This window comes from Lissotriton helveticus, chromosome 3_1 (genome assembly GCF_964261635.1).
Source record: "Lissotriton helveticus chromosome 3_1, aLisHel1.1, whole genome shotgun sequence".
Taxonomy (NCBI): Eukaryota; Metazoa; Chordata; class Amphibia; order Caudata; family Salamandridae; genus Lissotriton; species Lissotriton helveticus.
Genome location: NC_136061.1, coordinates 1,203,321,512 through 1,203,344,212, shown reverse-complemented (window position 1 = coordinate 1,203,344,212; position 22,701 = coordinate 1,203,321,512).

Below are 22,701 nucleotides of genomic sequence, written 5' to 3'. Positions count from 1 at the left end.
GTGAAATGGAATAAGATCTGGCTGAAATGGAACGAATATAGAGGGGACCTCTGTGAGCCCTTGCGGGAGGAGGGCCTGGAAGATTCTGATGACGAGGGTGAAGGAGGGTAATTTAGACGGGTTGCAGAAGTGTGATGGCGTCCCTACCTGTGGCGGGAGGCAACCTATAGACACCTACACTGTGGAACTGTGAGGAGGGAGGGGGGCTCAGGGGACTAGGAGACACGCAGATACTGACCGGGGACCCCGAATCCCCATGTTTCCGAGGGACGATTGTTATCTATGTTGCTCTGATTCCTGCCAGACCAAAGGACCATTCCTACTTGTTACTGTTATGTGTTTGTTGATTTCCAAAAAATGGAACATTCTCCACCAAAACCTCAATTCCTGCATTGAATATTTGATCTACATGCACTGTTACTACTCCAGTATGTTTTATCCTATATAGCCTCTCTACTTGTTTTACTGGAAACAAGCTATGCACTGATCCTTGATAGCGGCCGGCCCGCAGGGTTGTAGGCGTTCCGCTGTGTACTATGTAAATGTGCAATAAAGGTTTTGGAAAAAAAAAAACAAAAAAAAAAGACACAACCAGGCAATTTTCTCTCGAGTATCCCCTCCGGTGGGCAGATGGTCCGTTGAAATACCTAGGCATCGGGCTCAGCCGCGCTGAGCAAGAACTTTGGAACATGAATTTTGATCAAGCTAATTCATGGCTAGAGGAAAGGTGTGCGCGTGGCCTAGGCTGCCACTCTCCCTGGCTGGGAGAATTGCGATAGTCAAGATGGTAGTCCTGCCCAAATTCCTATATCTGTTCGTAAATATTCCAATCCTTCTTACTCAAGCTTACTCAAGCTTTCTTCAACACAATGCGCTCTTTATTAATATCCATGGTATGGGCAGGACAACAGGCGCGTGTCTCATGGCAGCTACTGACGCTTCCATTAATGCAGCAAGGACTGGGGGCCCCGGAATTCCCGCTATATGGCTATTTTGTGCAGGCCCAATACCTGCAACATTGGTTGCATCCTGTCCCATTTCAGCCTTGCACAGCGGTCGAGATGGATGAGGCGGCACCGGTCCCCCGCCAGGTGGTGCTATACCAGACCTATCGGCGACCTCGAGATGAAATCGATGCGATTGAGACCTTGCAGTGAGCGTGGGACAGACTTCGAGATAGAGCCCGTCTAAAGATACTTTACCCTTCCTCTATCCTACTAGCGCATAACCCTATGATCCCTGCACTGGCAGAAGGCGCAAGCAGGTCAATAGCGACAACGTTGGGTTTGTACACGTTTGCGGACCCCTATCCCAATGACAATTTCAGACCCCCACCAGAAATGACAGATGGTAATGCGAGGGCCTTCTCTGAACTCTTTCTAGATTACACACTTCGGGCAACATGCAGGCAACCACACATAACCTTCCCAACCCCTCCACCTACACTGCCAGCCCTCGAACACATTATTAAGACCGCCTCATCTCGCAAGCTCATTACACGACTATGTAGCACCATGTAGAACACCGCCCCATTAATTGAGGCCAAAGCCCTTCAGGGATGGAACTCGGAATTCAACATACAGATAACAGAGGATCAAAGGACCTTCTGCTGCAGCCAACTCACGATTCTTTCCCCAGCTATAAACTGTGGCTGATTCACCTTAAGTATATCCACTGTTTTTACAGAACACCTGTTCTGTTACACCGCATGGGGATTAGAGCTGACGACAGATGCTGGAGGAGTGGCTCTGCACCAGCCACTTTTCTGCATATGGCGTGGAGTTGCCCCCTCATCGCTGCATACTGGACCGACATCTTCAATACAATACACAATATAATAGACACACCAGATGACCCCGAGCTGCTTATTGGGCTTCTGGGCTACATAAGGGACACAGCTGCAGGGACTTGGAAATTACATGCTATGCAGTTACTACTTGCAAAGCGCAGAGTAGCTATGCTCTGGGGAAGGAGGAGGGCACCCACAGTGAAGGCCTGGATACAGGATGTCACATTTAGTCATACACAATTAACAACATTCTGGGAATTGATGTCATCACATCTAGGCCGAAAGATATATGGAGTCCATTCCTAGACTAGGTACATTCGCACCAGACTGAGAGTGAGGGCTCGCCGGACCTGGTTGGTCCCATGGGGATACAGACATATGCCCAGTAGACGTCGGACGCTCGGATTGGGCACTTCCTGAGATGTATACATTCAAACTTTCTGAAGGTCCCCTCCCATGTACCCTATCGCTCTTAGCTCTCTCACACATGTGATGCACTGCCAGTTAACTTTGACTAGTGAACTGCCAATGGGTTATATTCTTTTAATGCTTCAGACAGCAAGTTGCACTCTGACTGTTCTGTTTGGTTTGCAGAAACGCATATGTTTTGTGTTACAAATGAGATGATGATCTGCACCATTGAATTTAATGTTGTACGTATTCTATTGAAATGCCAATAAACAAAAATTAAAAAAATTAATTTTGATTTCACATCTACAATTTGACTCAAATTACAAGTTAGGAGGACACATATACTTATCACAAGCAAAGTTAATCTGTGTCAATAGACACAGTAGTCAATGTAGGGAAACTCTGATCCACAAACAACTTTGCCTTGGTCCTTCCTGAACTGACCGTTCCTACCAAATTCCCATGCTTACTCATATGTTCCCTATATCAGAAGTTGTTCTGACTGAATTCACAATATGTAAGGGTACGCTTACACTTAGGCGAAGAAGTGGTTAATGACATTTTGACGTAGGCCAATTCCTTCCTCTTCACCACTGTCATCTTCATTGGGCATTTCAATATTTACATTCGGTGTCTCTTTGCGGTCTCCATCCTGTTCGATGATTGGTATGTTCCATCGCAGGACAATGTTATGCAGCAGGCAACCGTGATTTGGCACACTTCATCGGGTGAGTAGAGGAGAGCTCAACAGGTCTTGTCCAGGCACCTAAATCTTCAGGAGCCCAAAAGCCCACTCCACTGGCCTCTATGTTCTTCCATGGGCCTCATTGAAGCAGACTTCACCTTGCTTTGTTGGATTCCTTAGTCAGTCAGGATACGCTGAGTCTCCTATATGGAAGCAATACATTGGTAGATTAATATCATATCAGGCCATTATACATTCATAAACCAGGATTCAAGCAACGGATCCTCAAGTCATATTGTACTTGCCCACAAGCCAGGCCCTCTCAGGTCCAAGTTGTGACATTTGCAGGGGCATGGTGCTGTTGTGTAGTACAAAGGAATCATGTTTTTTTTAAAAACATATTTTATTTGTCAATTGCATACACAATGCAGAGCTCTGCACACCAGAGTAATCTGCTGAATCATACCATATATTATTACAGGAGCAACTGATTTTCGTAGGTTTCATCCAGGGAAATGATAAAAGGACATAACACAATACAACCAAACCCCCCATCCAACTCTCCCTACCCTCTCCCCGCCCCCGAAGTCGCACAATGCCCGCATAGTCCTTGCCACAGCCTCGATACATAGCAACAAATACTTAGCACGATAACACACACCTCCCCGGATCCCGCCCCCCACCCTGCACCCCCACATCCCAGCGTGCATCCGGACTTATACTAATGGGTGAGCCTCCACAGCAATTGGCAGCTCCAACCACAACCCCCGGTAATCCGCCCATCTTTTCCATATTTTGAAATGCTTGCTTGGGCAGCCAATGGCCACAAAAACAGGCTGTTCCAGCCCCACACAAAAATCTAAGCCGTTTTTCCATGTGTTCACCGATGGGGCCCGCGGCGCCTTTCACGCTCTAGCAATATCTCGCTTTGCCAGTGTAAAGCCAAGCTGCATGAGGTGTCGTTATGCCCTCCATAACGTGGAGCAAAGCCAGCTGTGGCGTTCGCAGGAGCTCCCACCCCAGACCTCTGACAGGCAAGAAAACACCCCCCTCCAAAACCGATCCAGGGAAAGGCAGTGCCAGGTAGTATGTAGAAACGTACCCTCCTCCCGACCACATCTAAGGCACTTCGGAGAGGCGATCAATCCCGCTTAGTGCAGTCGAGCCCGGGTAAAATAGACCCTGTGCAAGTATTTAAACTGGATGAGCGAAGGCGCATAGCTATAGCCGCTCCCCTAGGAGCCGCCAGTGCCTCCCTCCAGTCCTCCTCCTCCAAAACGCCCACATCTGTCTCCCAGTCCCCTCGCAGCTTCTGAAGGGAGGTGGAGCAGTGTATAACTAGGGATTGATAGATCCGAGAGATCTTTTTGGTCTCCCATAAAAACTTTCGCCTCCAGTGGACTGAATTCTGGAAGGGATTCCAGACTTTCCAGGGCAGGGGACAAGGCATGGCAAAGCTGGAGATACTTATAGAATTGTGACTGTAGCATAGAGAAATCCCTCTGTAGGTCCTGAAAAGACTTGAATGTTGTGACCGACAGCAACTTGCCACGCAACGGCACAGAGTACAAAGTAGTATGCAGTGTATGAGACCCCATGAGCAGTAGTTCCAGTGCGTATGCCGGGTCCCTCCTACCACCGTACCACCACTAATTGAGGACAAGTAGATGCGAGGCCTGATAGTATGAAAGGATGTCCGAGAACGCGAGTCCTCCACAGTAAGGAGATAGGAAGCATGTTCGCAGGGCCACTCGCACTTTACCCCCCTCCCACAAAAACTGCCCCAGCACAGAATTCACCAGCCGGAACCAGCTGGGCTGGATCGGGTACGGGTGATTCTGCAGCTGGTACAGCAGCCGAGGAAGCGCCACCATCTTGAAAATCGCCGACCTGCCAAACAGCGTCAATGGCATACGAGATCAGGTCTTAAGGTCCGCGTGGACTCGCTCCCACACTGGTGCCAGATTTTGCTCCCAGGAGCTGATTTGCATATAGCCGTTGTCTAACCCAGGGTGGTGTGGAGTGCAAAAAAACGATGGATTTAGGCCCAGATCCTTGTACTGGGGTGAATGTATGACATTGTTCTACATTCTGTCCATCAACTGTTTTTTTTTGCAATTTTCACCCCGAATGGGCTGGGTATGCTCAGACGTGAGTCCCAGGCTCTCCACACCACTGGATTCAAGCTATCCAGGCTGATGAAGGCTGATAGCCAGAAACCGGTCCTTGGATGCTTGATTCCGATCTGGGAACGACATGGCTTGGTAGTTCGGACTGGACTGTTCCCATGAGGCACAGGGTCAGAGCTAATTTGCATATAGCCAGTGTCTAACCCAGGGTGGTGTGGAGTGCAAAAAAACGATGGATTTAGGCCCAGATCCTTGTACTGGGATGAATGTATGACATTGTTCTACATTCTGTCCATCAACTGTGTTTTTTGCCATTTTCACCCCGAGTGGGCTGGGTATGCTCAGACGTGAGTCCCAGGCTCTCCACACCACTGGAGTCAAGCTATCCAGGCTAATGAAGGCTGATAGCCAGAAACTGGTCCTTGGATGCTTGATTCCGGTCTGGGAAAGACATGGCTTGGTAGTTCGGACTGGACTGTTCCCATGAGGCACAGGGTCAGAGCTGATTTGCATATAGCCAGTGTCTAACCCAGGGTGGTGTGGAGTGCAAAAAAAACGATGGATTTAGGCCCAGATCCTTGTACTGGGATGAATGTATGACATTGTTCTACATTCTGTCCATCAACTGTGTTTTTTGCAATTTTCACCCCGAGTGGGCTGGGTATGCTCAGACGTGAGTCCCAGGCTCTCCACACCACTGGAGTCAAGCTATCCAGGCCGATGAAGGCTGATAGCCAGAAACCGGTCCTTGGATGCTTGATTCCGGTCTGGGAAAGACATGGCTTGGTAGTTCGGACTGGACTGTTCCCATGAGGCACAGGGTCAGAGCTGATTTGCATATGGCCAGTGTCTAACCCAGGGTGGTGTGGAGTGCAAAAAACGATGGATTTAGGCCCAGATCCTTGTACTGGGATGGATGTATGACATTGTTCTACATTCTGTCCATCAACTGTGTTTTTTGCAATTTTCACCCCAGGAGACGGCCGGCACATCCGACAGGAACACTCCTAGGTATTTCAACCCCCCAACAGCTAACTGGAGTGTGTTCAACCAAGCGCCCAACCTCGGACGGTCTCCCAGGACCCACAGTGTAGATTTGCAGGGGGTTCATATATAGTCCCGAGGTCTCTCCAAAGATCTGCATGATCTCTAGGAGTCGCGGTCCTGTTTTGTCAAAGGCCGTGAGGAAAAACAGGACATCGTCCGCGTACAACGTGATCCTGACAGATAAATCCGAAGTCCACTCAAAACCACAGACCTGTGCATCCATGCGCACCCACGCCGCTAATGGCTCCATGGCTAGCGCGAATAAATATGGAGACAGGGGGCATCCCTGCCGTGTGCCCCTCTGGATCGGGAAGATGGAAGAGGCCGCACCCGCCACCCGCACCGTCGCTGTCAAGTCTGGTCTGTATAGAGGAGCATTAAATAAGAAAGTCAGTGTGGGCCCAGGTTAAGTCTGCGTAACAATGCAAATAAATACACCCAACTCAGGGAGTCGAACGCCCTGTCCATGTCGGCTAACAGGAGCGCCGCCCTCTCCTTGGTCTGCTGAACCGCTGCCACCACAACATGCGCTCCCCGTATATTATGCCTGGTTGCCCTCTGGGGTATGAACCCAGCCTGATCCGGGTGTATAAGTGTCGATATGTGAGGCAGAAGGCGATTAGCCAACGCCTTGGCCAAGATCTTAGCCTCCACGTTGAGGAGGGAAATGGGGCGGTATGAGGCCTGTTGTTCCGGTGGCCAGCTGGGCTTAAGAAACACCACCACCTCCGCATGCCTCCAATCCGGTGGGAGCATGCCCTTATCCCGGGCCTCCTCCACCACTGCCCGATAATAAGGGGCCAGCTGCGTATGATAGCGTCTAAAAAATGTACTTGGGAACCCATTAGGCCCGGGAGCCTTTCCAGAATTGAGCTCTCCCAGGGCCGTGCCCAGCTCTTCGTCAGTTAGGGGAAGCTCCAGTAGGTCACGCACTTCATCTGACACCGCTTTGGGCGGCTGGTCGGCTAAGAATTTATCGATGGTGGTCACTGGCAAGCACGCTCGGGGGGTATAAAGATCTGCGTAGTAGGTGGCGAAGCTCTCTGCTATAGTGGTAGGGTCAGTGATCGGTATCCCTCTCGTTGTGGAGACCCGGGAGGGCCTGGTCATGGAAGGTGCCCTGGCAAAGCCAATGGAGCATATTTCTGGACTTTTCCCCCCATTTGTACACCCTGCTACGTGTCGCCAGCCAAACCTGTCGGACTTCGTCCATCAGAAGGGGGGCACAAGACTGTTGGGCCTGAAGTAATTGTCTCACATACTGCCCTCCCCCTTCCTCCTGTGTCCAGCGTTCAAGTGCCTCTATAGTGGCCTCTGCCCGAGTCAACTCCTCCCTGCGCTTACTGCGAGCCGCTTTGCACCAGGATATATCCAGTACACGGAAAGTAGGCTTCAAAGCCTCCCCCATAGTCTCAACACTAGACACCGACCCCTCGTTGGAGACGAAGTACTGAGCAATGGCCTCCCTCATGTGTGTATCGTACTCTTCATTCTGTAGGTGCCACACTGAGAGGCGCCACCTAAAAGGTTGTCGCCCCCGGCCCATATATAGCTCCAGGGACACCGGGGAATGATCTGAGAGGCCACGGGGTAGGATCTCAGCCAGCGTCACCCTACTAACCATTGCCCGGGGAATAAAAAGGTAGTCGAGCCCGGAGAAGGTTTTGTGAACCGCTGAGACGTACGTGTACTCCCGCCTGTGACTGTGATCCCACCGCCACACATCCAGCCAGTCGAGACTAGTCACCAGTGAGTTTAATTTCGTGGGTTGTCCCCTTCCCGGGCCACCCTCACCCCCACTCCTGTCCGTGGCCAGGTCCATGACATCGTTCCAGTCTCCGCCCACCATAGAGAGCACATCAGGTATATCCGCCCATAAGGCCAATAACTTCTCCACAAGGGACCACAGCAATGGAGGGGAGCATACACACAGCCCGGAACCAAGGGGACCTCCCCAATTTCCCCCCGGATGAACAGATAGCGCCCCTGAACGTCGATCCACTGCTGCCCATGAATATATGGGACCCTGCGATGGACCAAAATCGCCACCCCCCTGGAGCCCCTTGTGAACCCTGCATGGATGACGTGCTGGTACCCATATCGCTGTAAGCAGAGTGTCTTCATTCCCATAAGGTGTGTCTCCTGCAACATAAGAACATCGGCTCTAGCCCTCTTTGCCTGATGTAGTATAGCCCCCCATTTAATTTTGGCCAGGGCCCCTCGCACATCCCAGCTTATGATACGGAGGGTACCCGGAGCCCCCCGATCTCTATGAGGCGCACTAGCCATCGGAGAGGTAACCTGCCAATATCATCGAGAAAGGACTGTGGCTGCTCGTGTGTACAGAGTTATGAACCCTGGGCGGAGGTGCGACTCGGAAGCCCCCAAACCCCAACGGGGGAACAAGCACTGCCCCATCCAATGGATCCCCAACTTACAGCCCATGTTCCTCGGGCATGACCCTGACCAGCACTAAACCAGCAGGGACCCAGCCCTCCCTTAGATCCCCTTGACAGGTATATATCAGAGTATATGATGAGCCTAAGAAACCGCCCCTGCACTAACCCAACCCCAAAATCAATGTTTCAATGTTTGGTGCCCAGGAGTAGGGCCCCCCTTAGCGGAGGCCCCGCAAGACAAGCAGCGCCTCCAGGAACGTGACTGCCTGTTGCCCCTCTGCTGCTGTCCCTTGGGACCCTTCTGGGCCACCTCACTAGAGGAGGAGTCCGACTCCCTGCTAGGTGGCGTATGGGCCCTCACTTGCACTGTCTCATCTGTCCATTGGAAGACCTCCTCCGGGGTGTCAAAAAAAGGGTGCGGGATCGGTATACCATCCACAGGCGAGCTGGATACAAGAGGGCATATGGCAGCTTGAGATCCCTCAGTCGGGCCTTCGCAGCCATGTATGATTGGTGTTGTTGCTGCACTTGTCGCGTATAGTCAGGAAAGATTAAGATGCGCACATTGCTGTAGAGCAGAGGTTCTTTGGCCCGGGCTTTCTTTAGTATGGCATCACGGTCTAAGTAGTTCAGGAGCTTTGCTATCACTGGCCGTGGGCGAGCCCCCGGCAGTGGTTTCTGCATGAGCGCCCCATGGGCCCATTCCATGATGAAGCATCTCGACATAGCTTCTGGCGGGAGCCAACTTTCCAACCACTGTGTGTGGAAGCGTTCCATATTACCTGCCTCACAACCCTACATGATGGTAAGGTCTGGAAATAGTCTGAAGACTTGAGGATGCCTTCTTTTACACATCCCTGGTTCATATGTCTGCATGTAAGGAAAACAAACTATCAATGAAAAGTATCACAAAAGACTTTTACATTCAACACATCTTATGTCTAGTCTAGACAAGTGATCTTATAGTACCCTATACCTTACCATATTTTTCAAACATCTTTTCTACTGCAAATCAATATTTTTTTTTGCGTCTGCCCTATTAATACAAATAATGTGTGTATAATAGATTTGAGATTTGTAATTTGCAATTTTATTATTTTTTGGGCGAAAATTGCCATCAACAGAAGTATTACATGCACAGTAGCACTATCGATGTCAAAGGAAGTATTACATATACTGTAGCGCTATTGATGACATACACAGTAACAGGTTACTGTTTTATGTGTCATATCTTGCTACAAACTGTCATACATATCTGAGCTATGTATACATAATACCCACCATTTTGAGTGCTGGCAATGCACAATTAAAAAATACACAGCTACAAGTCCTACAATTGCGGTTGCCTGACCTTGCCACCAGGACACTTGCTATCCGCCGGACATTGACCACGAAGTAGGTGGAACACTCCATGACGGGCCTTGTCATTGGCTAACGTGTGATGGCTCCGTAGAAAGCCAATGGCTTTATCCGTCGTGGATCACGTACGCTGTGTACATGTACGCAACAATGAAAAAGAGGTCACTTGCCTCCTAACACTGCAGCCAAAAAGACCTACTCCTAGTTTTTGCTGCTATTACCGACCTCTGAGAGCCAGGATGCCAGGCAAAGCAGGTGAGAGGGCCCATGCCTTTGCCCCTGAGTAGTTGGAGGTTCTCAGCAGGGAGGCCTTGTCCCAGTACAGCCAGCTGTATGGAACCCCAGAGTAACAGGTGCATGTTCGAATGGGAAATGTTTACCAAAGTAAGTTGTTCCCTTTTTGTACTGATGCAGCGCCCATGTAGAAAAACTGTCTCAAATACGCTACCCTACACCATAATACTCACCATTAATCATAAATCACTCTCAAGGCCCATTAACAACCGAGACAATTTTTGGGCGACTGAATCATGTAACCTAATTAATCAGAACCTATTCACAAACTATTTACACATTTATATACATCTGCAGTTTATCATTTCTTACCATGGTTATAATGCATTTATCATATTAATGTCAGGTCTGCTCCACAGGATCCGAGTGATGAATATAAAGCCCACCTCCAAACGTCACAAACACTCTGACTTTGTGTTAACAGAGGATTTGAGCCATTAGGCGAGGGGAAAAGTAAAATAACAAACAGGGAAGGGAAGGAAGGGGACAGCTGGGAAGGGAGGTACCTGAAACGACAGAACATATAAGGGTAAGGCCACCTGTCGTGCAACACCGTAACATCTAAGGCATTGACATGAATTCTGAATACCTGTGAGGAAAAGGCAGGTCTTTCCTACTGGTTGTTTTGACTGTTCTCTTTTTAGATTTATATGAACGTGAAACCTATAAGGAACACACATAGATTAGACACATTGCATTCCCCATACACTAACACACTTGTCACCCAAACAGAACCCTCTCCTATACCTTGAACACAGCCTATGCCTGTAGGAAAAGGGATTCCGTGGACGATTCGCCACCATAAAAGAAAATCAAAGAAATGACAGAGCAATAGGCAGCAGTGTACACGTCACAATCCAGGACACGGTAATGCGTGGGAAGCAAAAACCACTGCACTCCGCTCCCTCGAGAAAAGCACCCTCTGAACACAGGCAGTTCCCGGATACCAATGAAGAAAGAAGGCAAAGTAAATAAGCAAGGTGCTTGAGAACAAAACGGAAAGTTCCAGTAAGACACAACACAAAATCCTAGGAGAATTGTTCCTATGGCAACGCGCAGCTGCGACCGCTACAGCGCTCCTTAAGTACTGAACATACTGATAGTCCCATAAACCATAAATAATCACAACAAGCGCTTGCACTGGTTGCCTGAAGCTGCGACCGCCTCAGCGCACCGCCTCCTTCAGGAGTAACTCACAGGTCGAAAGTAAACACAAGAAAGAAGACACGGCAACGGGTGGCTTCCTACCACTCCGCTCCGCTCCTCTGATTAGTCCCAAAACAAATAAGCAACAAACGCAGCAGTTCCTTCACTGCGCGCTCCTTGAACAAACGGCAACGCGTGGAGCCCCACAGCGCTCCGCTCAATGACGGAGAAGGTACCGGCGAGGGGCCGCTCCTACCTGACGCGGTAAGTAACCACAGCAACCGTCCAGGACGAGCCCCTCCGCCAGCAGCAAGACGCGACCTCCTTCCTCCAAACCGGATACAGGAAACGGAATAACACGCAACAGGATGCGTGACGCCCTGACTGATGTAGCCTCAGCTAGGGATTCTGGGTAATGTAGTTCTTACCTCGTATTGAATCTAACAAGGCATCTGTCTCGCGTTGCGCTACACTGCAGGCGCCCCGACGAGTCCTGACAGTATGCCCTCCCTTCTAGCGCCTCCTAGGACCAGGGCGCAGAGGGAACCTCCTGTGGAAGGAACGGATAGCCTCCGGAGCGTGGATGTTGGACTCAGGTTCCCAGGAATCGTCCTCCACAGAATATCCCTTCCACGACACCAGGTACCAAAGCACCCCTCTCCTGTACTTGGAGTCCTTGATGCTCCGCACGACATACTCGAAACCCCCATCACACAAAACCGGAGGAGGCGCCCTGCGCCTATCCGAGAACGCTGGCTTCAGCAGATTGCAGTGGAATACTGGGTGGATACGAAGCGAACCAGGCAGTTTCAGTCTGTAAGCCACCGAGCTGAGTTTTTTCACCACCACATACGGCCCAATGTACTTAGGGTGAAATATGCTGCGGAGTTTGAACCTGATGTTCCTGGTCGACAGCCACACCCTGTCACCCACTGCGTACGTTGGGCCTTGTCTTCGGTGTTGGTCTTCGTATCTTTTGTATTCCTTCTTTGCCTTAATCAGATGGGATCTGATCTTCTTGTGCATTGTCTGGATCTTCTGCATCTGACTCAAAACCGAAGGTTGATCCGCTATACCTCTGGGAAGGGTCAGTGGAAGGACCTTGGCATCGTACCCATACGTTGCACAGAACGGAGACACCCCCAAAGAACAATGCCAGGCGTTATTATAGGCTACCTCAGCCATCCATAATAACGAGACCCATGAGTCATGTGCGTCTGCAGCATAACACCGGAGATATTTTTTAAGGGTTTGGTTCAACCTCTCCGTTTGACCATCTGTTTGCGGATGGAAGCTGGTGGACAGAGAGGAACGAATACCCAGGGCCTGACACCAAAACCTCCAAAACCTGGCGATAAACTGCGGACCCCGGTCTGATACAATGACTTCGGGTATCCCATGTAGCCTGATGATGTTAGTCATCAGTAGCTGGGCTGTCTGTCCCGCTGTAGGCAAATTTACACAAGGGATGAAATGTCCTAGTTTGGAGAGGCTGTCTACCACCACTAGAATGGCGGTCATACCCTGATCCGGAGGTAGACCTGTTACAAAGTCTATGCTGATGTGTTGCCATGGTCTGTTGGGGGTAGGAAGTGGACACAACAACCCTTTCTTTTTTCCTGTCTCTGTTTTTGCCATGGCACAGACACTGCACGCTCTTATCCAAGCAACGACATCTTTTTTTATCGTGTCCCACCAAAAGTACCTTTGTAATAACTGAACTGTCTTACACACCCCTTGGTGTCCCACCAAGTGGGAATCGTGACACCATCCAAAGGCAGTCTTTTTTAGCGCTTCGCTTGGGAGGAACAGCTTCGCATTTTGGAAAGGGAGGCCTTCCTTAAGGGTGCGTCCGCTCCCCTGGGTAGCCCACACGACCCATTCCCCTGGGGTCTTTGTTCTCCCAACTCGATCCAAGAACGTATCAGCCTGGATAACACACAACACCTTTCCAGGTTCCACGATGGGTTCCAGCCTTGCGGTCTCTGTTGACACCCCCCCTTGTTGTTGTCGTGATAGGGTATCAGCCTTTCTGTTGTCAGCCCCAGGACGAAAGGTGATCACGAAATCGTATTCCGAAAAATAGAGCATCCACCTCATTTGTCTCTGTGTGAGGTTGCGAGCAGTCTTCATATACTGCAGATTTCGGTGGTCGGAATACACAGTAACAGGAAACGCAGCCCCCCACAGGTGCTGACGCCATTCTTGAAACGCCTTTTTGATAGCTAGCAGTTCTTTCTCAGCAATAGTGTAGTTCCTTTCGGCCATGCTGAGCTTTTTTGAAAGATATGCCACTGGATGTAATTGGCCCGTGAGGTGATTCCTTTGAGACAATATGGCCCCTACTGCTTCATCCGAAGCGTCGGCTTCAACAATGAAAGGATGCTCAGGTTTGGGGTGGGCCAAGATAGGAGCGGAGGTAAACGCGTCTTTCAGGGTCTGAAAGGCTCTGTCGGTGTCCTCTGACCATTGAAAAGGAACCCCTTTTCGTAACAACCTTGTCAGTGGAGCAGCCACCTGAGAGAACTGTGCTATGAATCGGCGGTAGTAGTTAGAGAACCCTAAGAAGCTCTGTACCTCCTTCATGCTCGATGGAATAGGCCAATCCTGCACTGCCTTTACTTTCCTGTCGGACATCTGTAAACCAACATGACTCAACACCACTCCCAAGAACTCTACTTCATTCACACTGAACTCGCACTTAGATAGTTTACAGTATAACTTGTTCTCACCCAGTCTTTGCAACACTTGGGACACATGGGCGTGATGTTGTATGGTGTTGTCCGAATAGATGAGGATATCGTCTATGTACACAACAGCACAGACATCCACGAATTCTTTCAAAACATCGTTTAGGAAATACTGGAATGCCGCCGGGGCGTTGCACAGCCCGAACGGCATCACAGTATACTCGTAAAGACCATAACGGGTTTTGAATGCGGTCTTCCACTCATCGCCTTCTCTTACCCGGACCAGGTGATAGGCACCTCTCAAATCAAGCCGTGTATATATCCGAGCATCCTTCACCTGATCCAGAAGAACGGTAATAAGGGGTAAGGGGTATCTGTTCCTGATGGTGTTCTTGTTCAATACCCTATAATCGACACACGCCCTTAACTCGCCATTCGCTTTTTTAATGAAAAACATGGGGGAGGCCGCCGGGGATCTGGAGGGACGGATAAACCCGATATCCACATAGTGGTCGAGATACGCTTTCAAGTGAGCGGTCTCAGGAACCGAGAGGGCATACACACGACAAGAAGGCAGGGTAGCCCCATCCACTAAATCTATCCGGCAATCATAAGGCCGATGAGGAGGTAATTGTTCCGCCATGCTTTCACTGAACACCTCCGCATAAGCCTTATACTGCGAAGGCAAAACCACCTGTTTCTCTGCAGCAGTGGCAACCACCAAAGGCAGGTAGGACACTGCTGCGGTCGTTGAACATACGGGAACCAGATGCTCCCTGCATTCCTCGGATGCAAACCGGACCTCCTTAGACCTCCAATTGATAGAGGGATTGTGCAAGCTTAACCAGGGCATACCTAAAATGACCTCGTATTGGGGCGCCTCGATGATATTCAACGTTACCTCTTCCCTGTGAGCACCACCCGGGACATCAACTGACAACACCAAGGAGTCGGTTTGTTCGGTGATCTTTCCTGACTTCAGCGGCTTTCCGTCTACTGCCAAAACATCCTCTGGGACGTCTCTTGGCACTCTCTCCAAGGCCAGTGCGTTTACCAACCCATTATCAATGAAGTTCCCCGTGGCTCCGGAATCTATCATGACCCTCACTTGGTGACTCTGACACTGACTCTCTAAGCACATGGGCAAGAGTATATGCGTTTCGGTTTCTAACAGTGACATGACCGTTAACGAAGGGATCTGATAGTGGGGAGTACTGACATCAAGGGAGGAGTCCGCCCTACCTCCCTTGTCCACTGCCCCCAATGCCGTGACTGCCAACCGTTTGCTGCGGTTCCACACGCCACTGGTTTTGGGTTTGGTAGGGCAGTCCCTGACATAGTGGCCTTTTTTACCACAATAGAGGCAGAGGCCCAAGGCCCGCCTATGTTCCTTTTCTTCTTTGGATAACGGGGCCTTGACTGCCCCTATCTCCATGGGTTCCGTACCAGATTCTGGAGCCGTGATGGCTCTCCGGGGGCTTGCCTCAGACCCAAGAAACCCCCTATCCCATCTTCTCCGATCACTCCCTCTATCGCTCATTCTGCTGTCCAGACGTAGGGTCAAATTTATCATGTCTGTGCAGGTGGTGGGCTGGGGATCTATTTGGGCAATAACATCCTTGAGGCCATCCCTCAACCCCTGATAGAATAGAGACATTCTTTTCTCTTCTGGCCAAGCGGTTTCTGCTATCAACCGATTGAAGTCAGTCATATACGATATCAGGTCTCTCTTCCCCTGTCTTAGTGTTAGCAACTCACGATCTGCACTGAAGGTTGTAGCCCGGCGATCGAACACTCGCTCGAATTCGGCCCTAAATGCCGACCAATTGTTCAACATAGGGTCATCGTTGCGCACCAATGGTACAGCCCAATTAGCCGCATCCCCAATCAAATATGAAATGGCAAAAGCCACTCTGGAATGGTTGGTCGGAAAAGAGGCCGGTTTGCACGAAAAATGCATCATGATTTGAGTCAGGAATATTTGGGTCTTTGTCGGATCCCCTGAATACCTCTCTGGGCTGGCAAGGGGTATAGGAGGAGGAACAGTCACCTGAATCTGTGAGGGAGAGGCATCAAAAGGGTTCCTACTCATTCTGTCCACCTTGTCCCTCAGAGCAGCGGCCTCAGTCTTGGAAGCAGCGAGTTCTTGCTGCACCAACACCAGCGCCTGAAGCACATCCTCTAAGGTAGCCATATAGTCCCCACTCGGATCGGGTGTAGCTATATTCGTGGGCGTGTTATTCTGTCAGGTCTGCTCCACAGGATCCGAGTGATGAATATAAAGCCCACCTCCAAACGTCACAAACACTCTGACTTTGTGTTAACAGAGGATTTGAGCCATTAGGCGAGGGGAAAAGTAAAATAACAAACAGGGAAGGGAAGGAAGGGGACAGCTGGGAAGGGAGGTACCTGAAACGACAGAACATATAAGGGTAAGGCCACCTGTCGTGCAACACCGTAACATCTAAGGCATTGACATGAATTCTGAATACCTGTGAGGAAAAGGCAGGTCTTTCCTACTGGTTGTTTTGACTGTTCTCTTTTTAGATTTATATGAACGTGAAACCTATAAGGAACACACATAGATTAGACACATTGCATTCCCCATACACTAACACACTTGTCACCCAAACAGAACCCTCTCCTATACCTTGAACACAGCCTATGCCTGTAGGAAAAGGGATTCCGTGGACGATTCGCCACCATAAAAGAAAATCAAAGAAATGACAGAGCAATAGGCAGCAGTGTACACGTCACAATCCAGGACACGGTAATGCGTGGGAAGCAAAAACCACTGCACTCCGCTCCCTCGAGAAAAGCACCCTCTGAACACAGGCAGTTCCCGGATACCAATGAAGAAAGAAGGCAAAGTAAATAAGCAAGGTGCTTGAGAACAAAACGGAAAGTTCCAGTAAGACACAACACAAAATCCTAGGAGAATTGTTCCTATGGCAACGCGCAGCTGCGACCGCTACAGCGCTCCTTAAGTACTGAACATACTGATAGTCCCATAAACCATAAATAATCACAACAAGCGCTTGCACTGGTTGCCTGAAGCTGCGACCGCCTCAGCGCACCGCCTCCTTCAGGAGTAACTCACAGGTCGAAAGTAAACACAAGAAAGAAGACACGGCAACGGGTGGCTTCCTACCACTCCGCTCCGCTCCTCTGATTAGTCCCAAAACAAATAAGCAACAAACGCAGCAGTTCCTTCACTGCGCGCTCCTTGAACAAACGGCAACGCGTGGAGCCCCACAGCGCTCCGCTCAATGACGGAGAAGGTACCGGCGAGGGGCCGCTCCTACCTGACGCGGTAAGTAACCACAGCAACCGTCCAGGACGAGCCCCTCCGCCAGCAGCAAGACGCGACCTCCTTCCTCCAAACCGGATACAGGAAACGGAATAACACGCAACAGGATGCGTGACGCCCTGACTGATGTAGCCTCAGCTAGGGATTCTGGGTAATGTAGTTCTTACCTCGTATTGAATCTAACAAGGCATCTGTCTCGCGTTGCGCTACACTGCAGGCGCCCCGACGAGTCCTGACAATTAATTAAGTCACTTAGGTAAATGGATCAACTAATGGTAACTAAACCATGAATAAACAAGACCAGCTTGTCGTTTCAAAATCTAATTTATTAATTTTATTCTTCAAAGAAAAAGCATCTTCTTTAATAAACCTTTTTAAATTAGCAATTAAGCAGCATTTAATAAAGAAAAAGGCATATTAGACTGACATTTCAAAGACTCATCAATTAGCATGAATTAAAGCGAATAATCAATTTCTCAAACCCTATGTTCTATTTTCCCTGTCTAAACTCACTTCATCTCAAAGAATTAGTCATAAAGGCCTATTATTCTTACGTGCGCCAGATGTCCGTCAGCACGTCACGCCCTTCTGGATTCAGTAAGGGAGTAGCCCCCTCCTGCCCATGGTGGCAATTTTTATACCTTTCTAACTAGCTAATCTCACCAAAAAGTATTCTTTTCTCAACCATCCAGAGTCCGAATTGGCTGACAGATGTCAGTCCATATGAGGTCACCTCCTTTTCAATCCAAAGTTAAACTTTTCTAAAACACCATTCTCCACTTTCTCACGAGACCATTAGCTTCCTCGGAAATGCAACAATATTTGAAACAGTCCATTGCTTCCTTGACTTGGCAGGTCTGCCACATCCTGTGTGTCCTTGATTTTGTCACTTGCAGAGCTCATCTTGCACAACCAATTTTATTATTTATTTCTCTGTGCTCAGCTCTTCACGACAGGATTCCAAACATTTATTTTCAAAACGCTAGGCCTCAAGCCTTAGGCCTCCCTCATGGAGAACTAGTATTTAAAGAAACACAAGACATCAATTAATTAGGGCATTGAAAACCCTTCTGTTACCCACCCCCTTTACTAATTATTAACCTGTTAATATATGTTACCTAGCTTAAGCACAAGCCACGGATTTTTTCACAAACTTAGGCCACATAAAAGATGAAAGACATAATATAATCACACTAAATAAGCACATGCCATTAATAAAAACAGCCGCAGTTAATTCTGACAAAGACAATAGACAAGGTTAATTTATTATTTTCCACAAACTTGCAGTTAGCAACATATAGCACATATGTTAATCCCCTGTGTCGTGTAATGCATTTTAATCTAGGTTGATTAGTACATTTCATTCACAAGCTTATTAATATGATTATATTATGGAAGTTTAACTTCGCGAGTCAGAATAAAATATCACTCTGAACCTCGCTCCATCAACTCCCTCATCTGTTGATTTCAAAATCACCAAACTACACCCAAAATTTTTAGCAAAAATTTTAACTTTTAGAACATGTTTTGATTTACACTGTATTAGTACTTCTAAAAACTTGTTTCTGCTGTATGCTTGAAACTCTCATACTGTGATCTACGAAACTCTTCCAATTCTATTTCCTTTTCATGTGCCTTTCTAAGCTTGTAAATCCTCTTCTTTTCCCTCAAATATTTCTTTCTCTTGTGCAACATGCAACTAATTTTCAACAGAAGTATCACAAAAACTATGACTAGTAAAGGAGTCAGTATTGTGCCTAAAATTGAACTACCTATCTCTTGAAACCAGGTTTTGATTTCTGCAATTCTTTTGATCAAGCGTTCTGAAAAGTCCTCATCTTCTAAAGGAACAACTTCTGAATGAAGCTCTGTGATGTTTTTAATGTACATCTCAATATTCTTGCTCTTATCAGGAATATATGTGCAGCAATGCTGAACATGTAAAATTCCACAAACTCCTCCCTCTTTTTCGAGCAGAATGTCAAGCGCAAGACGATTCTGCATAACCATGGTTATCGTGGCAATAATTTCAGTTTCAACTAACTGAAAACCACCAGTAGTGTCAGTGGATAGTCTGTCAACAATTGTGGACAATTTTCTGATTTTAACTGCATTCAGGGTTATACCCACAAACGGAATTACTGCACCAAAAATGTCTTCCAAAATTTCTGAAAAACTTTCTCTTCTGAATCTACTCAGATGATTGGTAATTTCAAATGAACCTTTTTCATTTTTGTCTACATGAAATTTTTTTGGAAAGACCTAACCAACGTAACAAGTCCCATACCAGTGGTCTGGGAGATTGTAGTAAGCCTTGTCCCCACATACAAAATAAATTCCAGGAAAACTAGGATCGTTGCCACCTTTGAATCCCCATCCACCCAAGATTTGATAAGTATCTTCGCATTGACTTGCACCCACAAAATAATTATCAAAAAGCGTGTTATCTCTTCTAATGCAAAGCATACCACTAACAGGTTTATCTATGTGAATAGCAACATTTTCTAATGATCTACCATTAAGCTTTTCATCCTCAACTTGCCAAAACTTAGATTTGGTTTGTTTCAGCATCTCATTTCTTTTATAAATTGCTCTCCTTTCCTCAACTAGGTTTAGGAAAGTCTTTTCTTCAATTCTCAATTTACAAGTTAAATTGTTTCTAAAAGCATACTCATATGTTAACTCATTTGTTACAATAAAGAATTCCCTCATCAGTTTAGCTTGTTCATGCTTATTCAAGCTTCTGTCAACCTTTAAATTTGCAAAAATCTCATCATGGTTAGAATAATAGTACTCTAAACGACCTGTTTGATAAAACAAATTAGCTATTACGCTGCATGTAATGCCATAAGTAAGGGGAAGCATGTTATAAGTCACCCCCTCAGAAACAGAGGCTGGTAATTTCACACAAATATAACAATCCTTAACATCCATCACTCTAACATACTCAGAAAGTAGTTTTGAAAAGGTATTACTAGAAAAATCACCAACAGATCTATCTTGGTGGATCTCTGGTTTGTGATCAATAACTCCGTTAGACTTATCTACAACATTTTTGTTATCTTGTTTAGCCATAGCCTTGCTTGACATGTTAGCTTTGTACATTTCATTGTCAATTCCAAAAGGGAAAATGACAGCTAAAATTAACCAGACCAAAACTATAAGCGCCACACAAATTAGAGACATTTTGCAACATCTCCTAAGGATTGAACACCTCGAGTTATTGTTAACATAAGGCATCTTTACACTAAGACAAGAGCCTTACAAGAAAAACAAAAATCAAAATCAAAAATCACTAAATATACCCCCATGTTTTTAATTATTTTTATTTTTTTTTAAAGAAAACCCTACTTTCTAACAGCGTTTCTTCGACCTTGCGTCTTACATCAAATGTATTTTCCAGCTAACACAATTTCTTCGACCTTGTGTCACCTAACACAATTTCTTCAGCCTTATGCCAAAATAAATCCTCAAAATGTAATCATTTCCACTAGTGTCATCCAAATCTTCCTGACTACTACTATTCACTTCCACTAATGGTGGAATAATAATGTAGGTCCACTCAGGGGACTTGTACTTTTGATTAGGCTTTACAACTCTTTTAGGCTTACTAGTAATCACTTCTATTTTCTTCCCTGCTTGAATTTTCTTATCAGTATCACTTTTCTGACTAGAGACTTCGTTCACCTGCTCTTTTGATCTGTTTACAAATTTGAATTTTAGGCCCTCATTTTCATTAGGCCAATTATCACCTTTTCTTGGTAATTTCTTCTTTGGTTCAGATTTGTTACACTCTTCTCTCCAAGCTCTTTTCCTGAAATTTCTTATTTCAGAATCTTCATCACTATCTTCTGTTTCTGTTTCTGAGACTTCTATTCTAAATCTAGGCTCTTCTTTACACGGCAGTTTCACTCTGTTAGGAACATCATCCTTATAGCTGGTACTCGGAACTTCGTCTTCTTCTTCTTCCGCAATAACTTCCAACTTCCCAGTTTCAGGAATTCCGTTCCTGCCTTCAGAGTTTCCAATCTGCTTTTCAATACTCTCCTGATTTTGAATTTCCACTTGACCAGATTCTTCTGCTTCTTTTTCTAGCAGTTTTTCTTCATCTTCTGAGTCAAGTATCACAATCTCTTGAATATCTTCATTCAATGCCTTATTCGCAATTGAATTTTCCAGATGTCGACCTTCTTTGTTGATCTTCAGGATCTGGATTTCCTTCAGGTTCTTCTTCAGAATCTGAATCAGTTGTAGTATCACCTTCGTCAGGATTTTCAGGTGTTGGCACACGAATAGTGTGACTAGCGTGAATCCACCTTTTCAATCCTTTGCACTTTACTGCATTTGTTGTGACAAGAATTACCTGTCTTGCTTTTTGCCACCTGGGTACCAGACAATTTCTTCTCCGGTGTATTTTTGTCCTCACCCAGTCTCCTGGTAACAGATCATGAGCTTTTTCTTTGTCTCTTGCAATTACATCAGTTCCCACCTGGTGGAACACAGAAGTCACGACGTCAGAAAGGTTCTTACAGTATTCCAAAATGACACTATCATTTATACTCATAAGTTTTCCAACTGGTACAAATGCTTGTCTCATGACTCTACCCATGACAATGTCATGAGGACTCAAACCTGTCTTTTTATCAGGTGTACTTCTCAAAGACATCAAAAACAAGTGGGAGTGCGTCAGTCCACTTTACTCCTGTAGCTAAACACATCTTGGCTATTCTATTCTTGATCGTACCATTTATTTGCTCAACAACACCTGATGCTTCTGGTCTGTAGGCACAGTGCAGCTTCTGTTTTATGTTCAATGCTTCACAAATCATTTGTAATAATCTGTTTTCAAAATGTGTGCCTCGGTCAGTTTCCACAGACACTGGAAAACCGTACCTACGTATGATCTCCCTTAAAAGCAATTTTGCAACAGTAACTGAATCATAGTGACGTGTTGGAAACACTTCCACCCATCTTGAAAATAGACAAACTATCATGAGAACATATCTCAACTTATTGTGGAGTGGCATATCAATGAAATCCATTTGTAGCCTGGTAAAAGGACCACCCTCCCGTCCTATGGTTCCCATGCTCACAACAGTTTTTCTGTTTGGGTTAATTTGTTGACAGACTAAGCATTTCTGACAAAATGATTATGCAATTATTCTGAACTTTGGGTTGAACCATGTCTGCCTAAATACCTGATCATGGAATCTCTTCCAATATGTCCTGGACCATGATACATTCGAGCCATGTCAGCAATCATGCAATTTGGCATTACTGGTCTGTCGTCTTTATAAACCCAAATTTCATCTTCCTCTAGCTGTCTGCAACCTGCTCTTAACCATGAATTTTTCTCATCATCATCAGCTTCATCTTGTAAATCTTTAACTCCTTGCAATGTCTCAACTACAGATGTTAGCAGGAGTGAATTCAAAACATGTT